The sequence below is a fragment of the Amphiura filiformis genome, chromosome 16 (assembly GCF_039555335.1).
Source record: "Amphiura filiformis chromosome 16, Afil_fr2py, whole genome shotgun sequence".
NCBI classification, from domain to species: domain Eukaryota; kingdom Metazoa; phylum Echinodermata; class Ophiuroidea; order Amphilepidida; family Amphiuridae; genus Amphiura; species Amphiura filiformis.
In genome coordinates, this window is record NC_092643.1 from 17005278 (window position 1) to 17018737 (window position 13460).

The window sequence follows — 13460 nt, forward strand, 5'->3', positions numbered from 1 at the left end:
CCTTTTTCTAGCGGTGTCACCCAAAGACCCCCTATTTTTTCCATTTGATTTGTCACCCAAAGACCTTACAAATTCAATTTGAACATGTTGAACAGCAACTTTCATTTATCACTGATTTTGTTACTTATTTCGAAAAAATAAATAAATTTGAAGCCATCTAGAACTATATAGAAATTAGATTTTCAAGGTTTCTGTGGCGCTGTTTCGGCTCTCATCCAAAGATTCCATTTAAAAAAGGTCATGTTCTCACTCACCCAATGACCCCATAAAGTTTTACATTAACTCTCACCGAATGCCAAAAATCATGCCCTCACCCAATGACCCCATATTTTTTACATTTTGCTCTCACCGAATGCCCCTTAGTGTGAAAGTGCCAGCCCTACACCTAGGTATATCCATTTCATATTGAAGCCCCCCCCCCCGGCCGTGATCCTATTCCTTATACCTAGACATTGGCGTAGCGGCAGGGGGGGGGCAATTGCCCCCCCTGGCAATGCCTATTTGGGAATAATAAAGGAGTGAGAGGGGAAAAGACAGAGAAAGAGAGAATCCATAGGCCAACGTTGCGGATAGAATTTGAACAATTTTAAAATTTTGTTAAAAATTGGAACTATATTATATCAAAATGAAGTCGCTATCCCTTGTATTTTTTTTTTTTTTTTTTTTGCTCTTCACTTTTTCAAACCACTGAAAAAAACATTGGGTCAACCTTTTTGAGGAAGGGGCGGCAAAATTTTTGTTTGGTGGATTTGGGCCCCCGCCCCATTATGATATGGGGGCAAGCCTGTATGATACAGGCTTGCCCCCCCCCTGGAAAAAATCCCAGCTACGCCACTGACCCTAGAAAAAGAACTAGGGCCTATTTGGCAATTAAAAGTAAAATTTTAATAGGCCCTATTTGGCCAATTTTTGGAAGTAAGGGCTAAAAAGTTCAAAAACAGGGCATGCATGTTATGACGTTTTTCATATCGGCATGCACAGGACCAACTGTTCAAAGACTTACTATTTTTGTAAAAGACATCTTTCCAATTATCAAAATTAACATAAAATATTGAAATTATGGTCAAACTCATAGCTTATAGGCCTACTCAAAATTTAGAATGCTTAGATTGGTCAAGTCTTTGAATTTGGACTGCAATTATTTGAAGAAAACATGCAAAATTTAATGTTTTTGACTCATTTCCCCTCAAATTAGCCAAGTATTAAAATTGGACTTTTATTGCCAGTTAGTAGGCCTAGGCCTACTACTTGCGCTGTGTTTCATTTAAAAATTCCAATACCCTTAAATTATTTTACTACATCCAGCGTAGTCCCCACACCACGACAAAATCATGGCGGCACTCTACAAGAGAAATGATTATCAATCAGGGGCGGCGGAACGATTTTGAAAGTTGGGGGGGGGGGGCAGTCAGGGTGATGTAAAAAAAATCGAAATAATGTCCGCGAAGCGGCCATCGCGACGCAGGGGGTGTCTGAGGAGGGATGTGTGATGTGTCCCCATAGGCGTAGATCCCGGGGATGGGGGATTTATCTCCCCAATATTTTGCCAGGGGGGGATGGTCCATACAATCATCCCCCCCAATGTTGACGCCTGATAATGGGTTTCTGACCAAATTAACCTCATATTTGCCCATTTTAGCCCCAAAAGTGCAAATTTTCGCGAATTTAATCTACTTTTACACCATATTTCATCAGTTTAGCCTCAAAATAGCAGAAATTTTCGCGCGCTTCGCGCGCATTTATATCACAAACTAATTCTGTCGCCAAAGGGTGCTGGATTGACTATACTTCCAGATTTTTTTCCAACTTCATCCCCCCCAATGTCAAAAAGAAATCTACGCCACTGGTGTCCCCCTCAGAAGTGAGAAACTTTTGCAAATTGAAGGCCCAATTGAAGCCATTTGGTGGACCATTCTGGCACTATTATTGTACAATATTAGTTTGAAAAATCCGAAAATGGGTTAAATGAAGGCCCAAATTGAAGCCATTCGTGGAAAGTTTTCATTATTATTGTATACATTATTGCTGAAGATTGCATTGCGGGCCTAATAAAACAACAGAAAATATTAAGAAAACGTCTGTTAGGAAGGTTTGTTTTGATGTTTTTTGTTATTTGTTTGCTTGTTAGTTTTCCGCTATCTACTCAAGATAGTATTTTGTACAATACAAAGAAATTGAGAAAGGTTGAATAATTATATTTTGTTAGGCCTATCTACTGATGATAGCATTTTTAAACCTAATGAAATAATACAAAAAAGAAGGAAATCATAAGACTTAGCATGAGACGAGTTAGAAAGATCATTTGGTAGGGGAGAGCGGGGAGTGTTCGCCCTAGGGGCAGGTTCGCCCACCCCTTGTTTCTCAGCACTACGGCTATCGGGGAATTTGGTGATGGCAAAATTAGGTGACATAGGTCATTATAAACTTCTCATATTAGCTACGCGACATATAGGGACGTGTTCATCGAACTGCAGCCAAAACAAAATAATTACACCAAAACGTAATTTTTTCTTGCATTAATAATGTTGTTTTTTCATTGATACATAAATACAGATGGTTTTAATGGAAATATGTATTGGGAACATATGGGATTTGTCAAAGATTTAATGCAGTTATAAACTCCATACCGTATTCGATTTGTATTTTGCATACCCTGAAGAAAATACAAAAATGTGCACAAGGGGCACGTTCGCCCTTTGAGGATGGGGCATGTTCGCCCTATATCTTCCCCGGGCGGACTTACCCCAAACTGGAGGGCGGACTTGCCCCATCAGCGTATAATGCAAAATATTTATAATTATACCATTAAACAAGGTAAAACTACTGAAAAGCATGTTTTTTTAAAGTTATGTGGTATCAGTATTACTCATACCACCTTTTATGTCCTGATCCATAATCTTCCCGAAGTTGTAAACATGATACGTTTAAGCTCACTTTGGACCCCTGCATTTTACCCTGACCCGACCCCTGCAACAAATTTAGTGACTCCCCAGAAGAGAATGAATGCCCTGTATACTCTTGCTAAATGTTTGCATTTAATATGTTATTGTTTTGCAATGTTTAAACCATTTTTGTGATTAGGGTTAACTTACCCCACCATATGGGCGAACCTGCCCCAATATGGGGCAAGTTCGCCACTTTGCAATTTTTTTTTTTTTTTTTTGCTCTATCCTGTTGCTATTGTAAGGCATATAGTTCTGGGATTGTGGCCATTATAGCTAAGACATAGGGCTTTCACATGGGCTTATCAGGTCATCCCTAACCTTAAAATTGACATCGCTATGCTGGTCAGAAAAATATAGGGCGAACACTCCCCGCTCTCCCCTATATTCTTTTATATTTCATGTTTGTTTGTCTGTCTGTTTGGTTTTTTTATCCATTTACGGTGGAATTTGCAAATCAACAACCATCATCTTCTGTGAACACGCGTACGCGTGAGCCCACTTACGATCTGCATCATTTACGATCTGCATCATTTTCTCGCAACGCGCTCGCAAACGGATATCTTCTGAAGATAGCATTGCGGGCCCAATAAAACAACAGAAAATATTAAGAAAACGTTAGGAAAGTTTGTTTTGATGTTTTTCGTTATTTGTTTGCTTGTTAGTTTTCCGCTATCTACTCAAGATAGCATTTATTTGTCAAATACAAAGAAATTGAGAAAGGTTGAATAATTATATTTTGTTAGGCCTATATCTACTGATGATAGCGCCCCTAATGAAATAATACAAAAAAGAAAGAAATCATAAGACTTAGCATGAGACGAGTCGGAAAGATCATTTGGTATATTCTTTTATATTTCATGTTTGTTTGTCTGTCTATTTTTGTTTTTTTTATCAATTTACTGTGCAATTTGCAAATCACGGTAATCACCCGTTGCGACATCCATCATCTTCTGTGAACACGCGTACGCGTGAGCCCACTTACGATCTGCATCATTTACGATCTGCATCATTTTCTCGCAACTCGCTCGCAAACGGCTATCTTCTGAAGATAGCATTGCGGGCCTAATAAAACAACAGAAAATATCAAGAAAACGTCTGTTAGGAAAGTTTGTTTTGATGTTTTTTGTTATTTGTTTGCTTGTCAGTTTTCCGCTATCTACTCAAGATAGTATTTATCTGTAAAATACAAAGAAATTGAGAAAGGTTGAATAATTATATTTTGTTAGGCCTATCTACTGATGATAGCATTTTTAAACCTAATGAAATAATTTTAAAAAAAAAAAAATCATAAGACTTAGCATGAGACGAGTCGGAAAGATCATTTGGTATATTCTTTTATATTTCATGTTTGTTTGTCTGTCTGTTTGTTTGTTTTTTTATCCATTTACGGTGCAATTTGCAAATCACCCGTTGCGACATCCATCATCTTCTGTGAACACGCATACGCGTGAGCCCACTTACGATCTGCATCATTTACGATCTGCATCATTTTCTCGCAACGCGCTCGCAAACGGCTATCTTCTGAAGATAGCATTGCGGGCCTAATAAATCAACAGAAAATATTAAGAAAACGTCTGTCAGGAAAGTTTGTTTTGATGTTTTTTGTTATTTGTTTGCTTGTTGGTTTTCCGCTATCTACTTAAGATAGTATTTATTTGTAAAATACAAAGAAATTGAGAAAGGTTGAATAATTATATTTTGTTAGGCCTATCTACTGAGCATTTTTAAACCTAATGAATTAAATAATACAAAAAAGAAGGAAATCATAAGACTTAGCATGAGACGAGTCGGAAAGATCATTTGATATATTCTTTTATATTTCATATTTGTTTGTCTGTCTGTTTGTTTGTTTTTTTATCCATTTACGGTGCAATTTGCAAATCACCCGTTGCGACATCCATCGTCTTCTGTGAACACGCATACGCGTGAGCCCACTTACGATCTGCATCATTTACGATCTGCATCATTTTCTCGCAACGCACTCGCAAACGGATATCTTCTGAAGATAGCATTGCGGGCCTAATAAAACAACAGAAAATATTAAGAAAACGTCTGTTAGGAAAGTTTGTTTTGATGTTTTTTGTTATTTGTTTGCTTGTTAGTTTTCCGCTATCTACTCAAGATAGTACGTATTTATATTTATTTGTAAAATACAAAGAAATTGAGAAAGGTTGAATAATTATATTTTGTTAGGCCTATCTACTGATGATAGCATTTTTAAACCTAATAAAATAATACAAAAAATAAGGAAATCATAAGACTTAGCATGAGACGAGTCAGAAAGATCATTTGGTATATTCTTTTATATTTCATGTTTGTTTGTCTGTCCGTCTGTTTGTTTGTTTTTTATCCATTTACGGTGCAATTTGCAAATCACCCGTTGCGACATCCATCATCTTCTGTGAACACGCGTACGCGTGAGCCCACTTACGATCTGCATCATTTACGATCTGCATCATTTTCTCGCAACGCGCTCGCAAACGGATATCTTCTGAAGATAGCATTGCGGGCCTAATAAAACAACAGAAAATATTAAGAAAACGTCTGTTGAAAGTTTGTTTTGATGTTTTTTGTTATTTGTTTGCTTGTTAGTTTTCCGCTATCTACTCAAGATAGTATTTATATTTATTTGTAAAATACAAAGATATTGAGAAAGGTTGAATAATTATATTTTGTTAGGCCTATCTACTGATGATAGCATTTTTAAACCTACTGAAATAATACAAAAAAGAAGGAAATAATAAGACTTAGCATGAGACGAGCCGGAAAGATCATTTGGTATATTCTTTTATATTTCATGTTTGTTTGTCTGTCTGTTTGTTTGTTTTTTTTCCATTTACGGTGCAATGGTGCAATTTGCAAATCACCCGTTGCGACATCCATCATCTTCTGTGAACACGCGTACGTGTGAGCCCACTTACGATCTGCATCATTTACGATCTGCATCATTTTCTCGCAACGCACTCGCAAACGGATATCTGCTGAAGATAGAATTGCGGGCCTAATAAAACAACAGAAAACGTCTGTTAGGAAAGTTTGTTTTGATGTTTTTTGTTATTTGTTTGGTTGTTAATTTTCCGCTATCTACTCAAGATAGTATTTATTTGTAAAATAAAAAGAAATTGAGAAAGGTTGAATAATTATATTTTGTTAGGCCTATCTACTGATGATAGCATTTTTAAACCTTATGAAATAATACAAAAAAGAAAGAAATCATAAGACTTAGCATTAGACGAGTCAGAAAGATCATTTGGTATATTCTTTTATACCGTAAACGTTCGCCTAATGGCGCTTTTGGATTCTTAGAAATGTGAGAGCGCCATCCTTGTAAAATCTCAACAGCATTAAGGATACGTGTATGTTAAATTGAGCAACCTGGATATAATGCCTCAGAAAAAAATATCGTGACATGACCCAATACTTTAGGTCACTAGGTTAGTTGCTAGAGCGGTAGATGTTTTGGGGTTTCTTCAGGTATTCTTTCTCAAAGTGCCATTTGACTTAATTTGTAAATCGATTCATACGTTATACCTAACTCATTTTGGTAAATCTTTTTATAACATTGTAATTTCTTCATATTTTTTAAAAATATTCTTCAGTTGAAAATTACACCCTGCTATTGTCTGACCCGTTAGCTCAGTCGGTAGAGGGTGCGCCTTGAATGGTGAATGGTACTTGTTCGAATCTTGATTTCTGCTCCCACTTTTATGTGAAGAAGGGTCAAGAAATGTTTTTGGATTTTGTCCCCATTTTACGAATGAATATTGTGATTTTTTTTAAATTTAATTTTAATTTTCTTATTTTTTTTAGATAAATGGGCTATTCCAGAAAATAAGTGCACACCCCCTATAGAGGAGTAACTTTTCAATCAAAGAAATGTCTGGATTTCCAGGTCTGCTTTCTGAAAACGACTGGAATTCCAGTTACAAATGTCACTTGAAAAAGCCTGGAAATCCAATTAAATGAAGGAAAAATCACGGAAATGTCCAAAATGAGCTCTTAAATTGAGGATTTCTGATTTTGAACTATTTTTCTGCTGGATTTTTTCACCTTTGGACACTTTAAAAGTCTGGATTTCCAACACTTACGACTGGACAAAAAGTCCGGATATCCGAACTCCTCTATAGGGGGTGTGCATCTATTTTCTGGAATAGCCCAATAGGCACTGCGAACAAACGGCAACAAAAACCGCTGACAAAATTTGCTCCACCTGCTACCTATCAATGCGTGATATATTCCACTACATTTAACAGTTAAATGACCTTTGAAAAATAGAACGGCCTCAATGTTTCAAATTGTGTAACTACATTACTTTATTCATTTATGCATTATAAATGATCAGCTATTTTTTTCTTTTATTAAAAGGACCGAACCCAAGTAGATCAGACCATTGATCATATAACTATCAGACCACGAAGTAGTTACGTAACTCCGTGATGGTATCGAAACCAAGCACTGTTTGTATGGCGATCATTACGATCACGCTATTTTGGTATGCCTTTTTTCTGTACTGATTGTTTCGATCGTGGTTCATTACTTAAGCGCTTGATCCCGTTGACATAGTAACATTACGTAACTTCGATACCGGGCTTCGATACTGAATAGTTGTTGAGTGCACATAATATGGAAAGCCATTGGGGTATTGTGTGCCTTCCAAAGCGCCTTATAACATGTTCTCATTGTGTTGTGGAATCCTAGCCAGTATTCAGTGATAGCTATAGAGGCCTTGCGTTTATCGATTGGCTCTAAACAAAGGATTTGAACCGGTTCTTCCCCGTAATTATGGCGCAGTGCAGTCCATTCAATCAAATGTTGTCATCAACCTATTTGATCGTAGTGCATTTTGTTATGTGTGTGAGACAAACTGTCGCGGTAGATGCAATCATGCTTTTGTTAAATGCATTTGAGTAGTCCGCCATATTTACGGGATGATACGTCATATGCACAGCCTCTATTCAGTTGGTCGTTGTATGATTTTGTTCGTTCACTCATTCAAATTTTATTTATATCATTTGAAGACTGAGCCTATTATGATACATCCTCCGTGGAACAGTTTCAAACAAATATAGCTAGGGATTATTGGGGCAGAGGTTATCTTTTGAATCCTCTTAGAGGGCTATCATTTTTTCGGAAGGGGGGTCCCAAATTTACAAAAAGTCAGCGTCAATAAAATTGCGCACCCCTATTACGGCAAAAAAATTTTATGATCCCAAACCCCAAAATTGTATTGAAATCAGTCTTTTGAATAAAATAACACACTTTCTGTGGTCATCGTGTGACTCCCTACATTTTGGTCATAAAACATTTTATGACCCCCTCCTATTATTCTTTCCAAGACTTTATGACCCCCGTATATTTGGGACCCCCCCTTCAAATAAAATGATATACCTCTTATGACCACTGATGCAGGCAAGGACACTCGCGCGAATTGAAAGACTTGTCGCACACGACAGTTCGTCTCACACACATAACAAATGCTTATACAATCAAATAGGTTCATTACAACATTTGATTAAAATGAAACGATAAAAACAAAGCATGAAAAAAGACACATACAAGATAAAATAATAAAACTATATAAACAATGTTAAAGATAAAATAGAGAATAAAATTTCCTCAAATCAGAAAAAAACCATTGACAGACATCATAATCTGTCAGAAATTACTGCATGAGATTCGAACCATCAATCTTCTCCACAAGTTCTCTTTATCCTCGCACTATAGTCTAATGCTCTGCTCACTGGGCCACAACGTATCAGGTGAATGATTACCGCATTATCATGAACAAGTTTGTTCGATCTTGTTCATAATTGTATGTGTCGATAGGTTTCACCCTTTAACTACACGTACCCTTAATGATCAGTGATGATAGTCGGCTTTTACAGGGATGGCGCTCTCTCATTTCCATGCACTCCATAGCGCCATTAGGCGAACGTTTACGGTATTTCATGTTTGTTTGTCTGTCTGTTTGTTTGTTTTTTATCCATTTACGGTGCAATTTGCAAATCACCCGTTGCGACATCCATCATCTTCTGTGAACACGAATACGCGTGAGCCCACTTACGATCTGCATCATTTACGATCTGCATCATTTTCTCGCAACGCGCTCGCAAACGGCTATCTTCTGAAGATAGCATTGCGGGCCTAATAAAACAACAGAAAATATTAAGCAAACGTCTGTTAGCAAAGTTTGTTTTGATGTTTTTTGTTATTTGTTTACTTGTTAGTTTTCCGCTATCTACTCAAGATAGTATTTATTTGTAAAATACAAAGAAATTGAGAAAGGTTGAATAATTATATTTTGTTAGGCCTATCTACTGATGATAGCATTTTTAAACCTAATGAAATAATAGGCCTACAAAAAAGAAGGAAATCATAAGACTTAGCATGAGACGAGTCAGAAAGATCATTTGGTATATTTTTTATATATTTTTTATATTTCATGTTTGTTTGTCTGTCTGTTTGTTTGTTTTTTATCCATTTGCGGTGCAATTTGCAAATCACCCTCTTCTGTGAACACGCGTACGCGTAAGCCCATTTACGATCTGCATCATTTACGATCTGCATCATTTTCTCGCAACGCGCTCGCAAACGGCTATCTTCTGAAGATAGCATTGCGGGCCTAATAAAACAAGAGAACATTAAGAAAACGTCTGTTAGGAAAGTTTGTTTTGATGTTTTTTGTTATTTATTTGCTTGTTAGTTTTCCGATATCTACTCAAGATAGTAATTATTTGTAAAATACAAAGAAATTGAGAAAGGTTGAATAATTATATTTTGTTAGGCCTACCTTCTGATGATAGCATGTTTAAACCTAATGAAATAATACAAAAAAGAAGGAAATCATAAGACTTAGCATGAGACGAGTCAGAAAGATCATTTGGTATATTCTTTTATATTTCATGTTTGTTTGTCTGTCTGTCTGTTTTGGTTTTTTTATCCATTTACGGTGCAATTTGCAAATCACCCGTTGTGACATCCATCATCTCCTGTGAATACGCGTACGCGTGAGCCCATTTACGATCTGCATCATTTACGATCTGCATCATTTTTCTCGCAACGCGCTCGCAAACGGCTATCTTCTGAAGATAGCATTGCGGGCCTAATAAAACAACAGAAAATATTAAGCAAACGTCTGTTAGCAAAGTTTGTTTTGATGTTTTTTGTTTACTTGTTAGTTTTCCGCTATCTACTCAAGATAGTATTTATTTGTAAAATACAAAGAAATGGAGAAAGGTTGAATAATTATATTTTGTTAGGCCTATCTACTGATGATAGCATTTTTAAACCTAATGAAATAATACAAAAAAGAAGGAAATCATAAGACTTAGCATGAGACGAGTCAGAAAGATCATTTGGTATATTCTTTTATATTTCATGTTTGTTTGTCTGTCTGTCTGTTTTGGTTTTTTTATCCATTTACGGTGCAATTTGCAAATCACCCGTTGTGACATCCATCATCTCCTGTGAATACGCGTACGCGTGAGCCCATTTACGATCTGCATCATTTACGATCTGCATCATTTTCTCGCAACGCGCTCGCAAACGGCTATCTTCTGAAGATAGCATTGCGGGCCTAATAAAACAACAGAAAATATTAAGCAAACGTCTGTTAGCAAAGTTTGTTTTGATGTTTTTTGTTTACTTGTTAGTTTTCCGCTATCTACTCAAGATAGTATTTATTTGTAAAATACAAAGAAATGGAGAAAGGTTGAATAATTATATTTTGTTAGGCCTATCTAATGAAGATAGAATTTTTAATGATAAAAAAAAAAAAAAAAAAAGAAGGAAATCATAAGACTTAGCATGAGACGAGTCAGAAAGATCATTTGGTATATTCTTTTTATATTTCATGTTTGTTTGTCTGTCTGTTTGTTTGTTTTTTATCCATTTACGGTGCAATTTGCAAATCACCCGTTGCGACATCCATCATCTTCTGTGAACACGCGTACGCGTGAGCCCATTTACGATCTGCATCATTTACGATCTGCATCATTTTCTCGCAACGCGCTCGCATACGGCTATCTTCTGAAGATAGCATTGCGGGCCTAATAAAACAACAGAAAATATTAAGCAAACGTCTGTTAGCAAAGTTTGTTTTGATGTTTTTTGTTTTTTGTTTACTTGTTAGTTTTCCGCTATCTACTCAAGATAGTATTTACGATCTACTCAATATAGTAATTTATTGTAAAACTAGCGGGATACCCGCGCTTCGCGCGGCTCTCTGCTAGATGAGTAAATGGGAGCGTTCACTTTATTTTTAGTAGGAAAGTTTGTTTTGATGTTTGGTATATTCTTTTATATTTCATGTTTGTTTGTCTGTCTGTCTGTTTGTTTGTTTTTTATCCATTTACGGTGCAATTTGCAAATCACCCGTTGCGACATCCACCATATTCTGTGAACACACGTACGCGTGAGCCCACTTACGATCTGCATCATTTACGATCTGCATCATTTTCTCGCAACACACTCGCAAACGGATATCTTCTGAAGATAGCATTGCAGGCGTAATAAAACAACAGAAAATATTAAGAAAACGTCTGTTAGGAAAGTTTGTTTTGATGTTTTTTGTTCATGTTTGTTTCTCTGTCTGTTTGTTTGTTTTTTATCCATTTACGGTGAAATTTGCAAATCACCCGTTGCGACATCCACCATCTTCTGTGAACACACGTACGCGTGAACCCACTTACGATCTGCATCATTTACGATCTGCATCATTTTCTCGCAACACACTCGCAAACGGATATCTTCTGAAGATAGCATTGCGGGCGTAATAAAACAACAGAAAATATTAAGAAAACGTCTGTTAGGAAAGTTTGTTTTGATGTTTTTTGTTATTTGTTTGCTTGTTAGTTTTCCGCTATCTACTCAAGATAGTAATTATTTGTAAAATACAAAGAAATTGAGAAAGGTTGAATAATTATATTTTGTTAGGTCTATCTACTGATGATAGCATTTTTAAACCTAATGAAATAATATAAAAAAGAAGAAAATCATAAGACTTAGCATGAGACGAGTCAGAAAGATCATTTGGTATATTCTTTTATATTTCATGTTTGTTTGTCTGTCTGTTTGTTTGTTTTTTATCCATTTACGGTGCAATTTGCAAATCACCCGTTGCGACATCCACCATCTTCTGTGAACACACGTACGCGTGAGCCCACTTACGATCTGCATCATTTACGATCTGCATCATTTTCTCGCAACACACTCGCAAACGGATATCTTCTGAAGATAGCATTGCGGGCGCAATTTTTTTATCCATTTACGGTGCAATTTGCAATCACAATACATCTGAGATACACAAGGATATTCCCTGTCACCCAAAGACCTGCAATGTAGGCCTCTGTGGCACTCACCGTGTGGTGAGGGGGTCACTGAAAATGGCTGATACTGTGTGGCCACATCCCCTTTGTTTCAACTCCCTCTCACCCAATGATTTAGTTTTTTGTTTTGCTGGACTTTGAAAGTCAAGTACACCCACAACCCTGGCACACCACCCATACTGTGAACTGGACCTAGCTTAATAGTATAGCAGCTCTTTCAATATAGTTCACCAGCTGAGGCCTACACCTATCAGGAACAACTGGAGTAGCGAAAAAATATTTTTTTATGCCTTTTTGGCCCAAAAAGGTTCACTTTGAAAAAATAATCAACTTTTTTCAAATCCGCCTCTCCCAAGTCCAAAAAGGTCCAGATTATGAAAAAAAAAGTCCACATTTTAAAAATCAGCCCCCAAATAATTCCTGGTTACGGGCCTGTTTGTGTGATGTGTGTTAGGGGCTGGGCAATGTCATGGCGTGTCAAAAATTCACATGCCAAATGTTTTGGTACCCAATTTGAAAACTTTTTTCATATTTTGCATATTTGAATGTTAATGTATTGATTCCCATCCCCAAGACTTTTTAAAGCGTGTTAAAAGGTGCCCCATAAATGTGTGCCTAAAATTGTGTTGACCCCTCTCAACCTGCCAAAAATTGCTTTCTCCCCTCTCAGTCTGCCAAAAATCTTTGCCCCAAAATGTTACCCCCCCCCCCCGTGGCTCCAAATTATTGTACAGCCCCTTATTTGATCAGCTACTTCCATTATGCTGGCCTTCGGAAAATTTTAAATGGAGAGGGGGGGGGGGGCGGGGGGGGGATGATGACACCTATTGAAGTGCACCATAGCCCTATGGCCAACAACATTATTTGGGGGGGTGTCGGTTCCAGAGTTTTCCAGAGCTACTGCGGGTCTGTGGTACTTTATAAAATGTATAATAGCTTAACCTTCATCCAAACACCCAGTTTCAAAAGTAAAAATAATGCTCTCAATGTTCAGCCCCAAAGACCCAATTTTAAAATTATAATTTAATGGCCTACAATCCACGTGTAACGGTAGGTCTTTTGGGTAAAAAAATGTATATCTTCAATACGAAAGGTCAAAATTTCCCAACTACATGCTCTTTAAGTGTATATCATTAGATTTTTTTGAGGACTATTAAAACTGTCAAAAATATCAATTTTTAATATTTTG